A 4,524-nucleotide genomic window follows, 5' to 3' on the forward strand; every position below is an offset into this window, starting at 1 on the left:
GTTTGTATCACCTAGGAGAAAGAAAGAAATTGGGAGAAATCCTAGTATGCTTTCGAGGTCCAAGAGAGGTCTCGTCGGGATAATTAATTAGAAGTGGTGAAGAGCTATTAGATCCAAGAGAACTCTTGGTAAAGAAGTGGTTTGTAACAATCATTTGATTTCTTCTAGTGAAGCAAATCTCCCAAGATCAGAAGTGGTTTGTAACAATCATTTCATTTGATTTCTTCTCTGTTATGCTACACTTTTACTTGCAATTATCACATTTTGGCATTATTTGATATCATCTACATAGTGATCATTGTATAAGTGAATTTGATGTGTTAATCACATTTTATAATCATTTTAAGAAAATATATAGATTATTATAATCACTACTTTTTTGGTGCATCAAGATCCAAAAATATTTGAAATCAAGTTTTATTCTAATTCGTGTAAATTGATTAACTCTTCATCTAATCGATTAAAATCAGTAGTTTTTAGAATATCTTTTGCATTTCAAATCGAGTTTTATTCTAATTTGAACCACTTATTCACCCCCTCTAGGTGAAGATAGGTCAAGTAAGATTTTAGAAGGAGTAGGTTAGCATTGTACACCATAACGTTTGAACAAAACAAACTTTCTTACTCTAGTTGCAATAGGTTTTGGCAATGGAGGGATTTTCATAATTTTATAACATGGAAAATAGTCAAAGGTTGCGTATGTGATTGACCTACATATTTTTAATGAAAACAAGAACTTAAATGGAAGCTTAAAGATATGTGAATCACAACAAATGACATGTCAAACACTCGAGGTCAGCATCATAGACTTATGATTATTTTAATATTCTAGAAGTCCTAAGATGATTGCCTAGTTTTGAGTCTAGGTTAGGTAAACCTTGGGTGGAAGTCTCACAAGAGGTTAAAATGAATCCAAAGAGAATCAGGCAAACAATCCAAACATATATGATAAGGAGAATCATGAATAAGCATTAAGCGTACATGGTTTGTGTGTATAAAAGTATCATTTATTTCAAAATCATGTATTGCATGTTCATACATCATATAGAGAGTTTACCATGCATTAATGAAAAACATTTTCATAGATATTTATCGATTATAATGATCAATTATGTCTATGGAAATTTCTTAATCGATTAAGGATTGGTTTAATCGATTAAAGGAGTTATAGTGGCTAACTTCCTAAGATTTATGGCTTATTATTCGATTAAAGAGACTGATAATGGATTAAGCCTTAACAGAAAAACAATTTTTCATAAACACATTAATTGATTAAGTTAGTAGATAATCGTTTAATATTAGGTAAAATCAGTTTCATATAAAAGCTGTATTTTTTTAACCCCTGTGCATAACATTCATTAGGAAAAAGAAAACCAAGATTCTAAGTTCAAAAATTTCATATCATCTTGCTTATTCATTGAGTGAATGATATTGTAAATTCTTGCATTGTTTTCTTAAGAGAAAATAGATAAAAAGAGAGAAAAACTTTTCTAAGAGTGCTTTAGTTTTCATACATTGGAAAACCATTGCATTACATCACATTTAATTTTAGGCTTCTTATGAGAGATCTGCAGAGGTTTTTAGAGTTAAGTTCAAAGTTTATATCTATGCATTAAGTTTGCATCAATAACTCGACAAATAGTTTGAAAAACAAGGAATCGTTCTCTTAGTGTGTTGGTATCACCGAGAAAATAGAATTTGTGTCTTCACGGGGGCATGAAGTCGCGAAAGGTGTGGGTATCCGAGTAGGCAACTTGATAGGTCAAACCAAGAGATTGGGCTCAACATATCCAAGATAGAAGTTGTTGCAAGGTGTATTGGATGTGTGATTGTATAAAGACAATTATTTTCCATAGTGAAGAAAATCACCCAAGATCAGAAGGGGAGGCATGTATGTAGTTTACAAGTGGACCTGCAAACAAACCAGGATAAAAATTCTTGAGCATTCCTCTTTCCCTATCTCTTTTACATTTCAGTCTTTATTCATTTCTTAAGTGTTTGATTTCTCTGATTTGTGCTTACTATTATTAATTTGTGTTAAAATCAAGAATCAAATTGGGGAAATAAAGATTGTTAATCACCATTGTTTACATTGCAAGAAATTTGTTTTTCAAGAATAACAAGATACAATATAATCGATTAAAGCTGTTAATAATAGATTAACTAGAGATGTGAATAATCGATTAACAATAGTAGCATTTTGTTTTGCACACTTGTCAGAAAAGAGGGATTAGTGATCCACTACATCTATTCACCGCCCTCTAGATGTGATTTACCTTGTTGGTACAAAACAAGTGGTATCAGGGCTAGTATGAGAATGCTAGTTTGACCACTTTATTCGATGATCCTAGGGATATTCACTATGGGTTCCACTAACCATTTCGGTGGGGATGGTGCATCCATCAACCGCCCTCCGATATTCAGTGGCTAGGGGTATACCTACTGGAAAGTGCATACGAGAATCTTTATTCAGGCAATCGACACGAATATTTGGGAAACCGTTGTCAATGGTCCTTTTATTCCACTAAATTTGGTGGACGGTGAGCCTAAATAAAAACCTAAAGGCTTATGGACTGATGAAGAGAAACGAAAAGTCCAGCACAACCTTAAGGCTAAGAATATCATAACTTCTACTTTATCATATGATGAGATCTTTAGGATCTCATAGTGCCTTAACATGAACCTACCAAGCTTTTACTCTTGTACATGTGGTCATACATCGATATCTTGCTATGTTAGAAAATATGGTGTGCCAAGTGGAAGATATGCATGGGTGCAAAAGGGACTAGATCCCTTGATTACTAATAAGAAGGGACCCAATATAACTTGGGTACCTGAACAAGCTAAGTAAATTGTTTTGCAGATATGCCCTCAGACACAAGGACAACACTGGTATTTGGATTGTGGATGTTTGAGGCATATTATGGGTGACCGATCCAAGTTCATTGATTTTTTACTTAAGGATAAATGTTATTTCACTTATATAGACAACAATCGAGGAAGGATACAAGGTGTAGGAAGGATTGACAATGCTTCACAAGCCATTTAACAGCAAATAAATAATATCTACATGATTGATTTGGATGATGTCATCATTCTACTTTCTAATTAATTTATTTGTAAAGAGAGTGACATCTAGTTGTGGCACAGGTGAGTAGCACATGTCCATTTAAGGCATCTAGCTAGGCTATCATTGCATCATCTATTTGTAGGACTACCAAAAGTAGATTTCAAAACAAAAGACTCTTGTGACAATTGCCAAAAGTGTAATCAAGTAAAGAGTTCATTTTCATCTAAATATGTGATATCCACAACAAGACCTTTCGAGCTACTCCATATAGATTTGTTTCGACCATCACAAATTATGAGTTTTGGCGGTAGCTACTATGTGTTGGTAATTGTTGATGACTTTTCTAGACATACATGGACGTTGTTTCTTGCTATGAAAAGTGACACTTTTAAATCTTTTAAAAATCTAGCGAAATAGCTCTAAAACCAATTAGATCACAAGATAGTATATATTCATAGTGATCATGGTGGGGAATTTGAGAACCACCTATTTGACAAATTTAGGGAGAAGCATGGGATCTCTTGAAAGCTATTTTTGTGAGAGGTTTACCCTTCTCAACAAATCGTCCCAAGCAGCGGCGCCGATTTGTTGAAAGCGGAATATCTCTCTTTTCGTGTGTTTTCTTTATTTGCTTAAGTAAGTGAACTCGGTTTTATTCTTTGTTTGCCATCTCGGCTTTGTTGAAATAAATTCCAACGCCGGTATAATGGTTTCAAGAATATTCCAGTTACAACTTACTTCTAATAATCATGTGAATAAGTTATTCCTTCTTTGCCCCATCTCGGCTTTGTTAGAATAAATTTTAACGTCTGTAGAATGATATCGAAGCAATCCCCTATTACATGATTATTAAGTACCTTTGAATACCATCTCGGTTTTGTGGAATGGTATTCTAATGTACGAAAGTGATGAATACCATTGAATGGTATTCTAATGTACAAAAGTGATGAATAGTTAGTTGTTAGAAACAAATAAATAAATAAAGAACCAAAAAATAATAAAGTGAAGTGACCTTTATTTATTTACTCTCTTTCGGATTCCTTTTATTAACAAACCAAACTTCTTCCTTAAGGAAGGTTGGTATTAAAGAATAAATAAATGGTGGAATGTAAACAACAATAAATAAAAGTTAGTAAGTTAGCTTCATCACTTTTGTATATTAAAAAGGTTAAAAGATGTTTCAACGAATAAATTTATTGATAACACTTTACTATTTTACAATTTACACCTCTTTCAAGATTCAATTGTAGTATAGTATAGGGTTATGTCGAACCACAAGTAATTGCCTAAGAGAATGAATCATATGAATATGCTAATGCACAAATAATGGATAAACATATTTTGGTTGTTTGATTTGATTTGCATATAAACAATTAACAAGAAACATAAACTAAATATTAACGAATTCTTGAGGAGACAAAATCATTTTGAATGATGAAAATATTTCTCAACTT

This window comes from Lupinus angustifolius, unplaced genomic scaffold (assembly GCF_001865875.1).
Source record: "Lupinus angustifolius cultivar Tanjil unplaced genomic scaffold, LupAngTanjil_v1.0 Scaffold_118, whole genome shotgun sequence".
Classification (NCBI taxonomy): domain Eukaryota; kingdom Viridiplantae; phylum Streptophyta; class Magnoliopsida; order Fabales; family Fabaceae; genus Lupinus; species Lupinus angustifolius.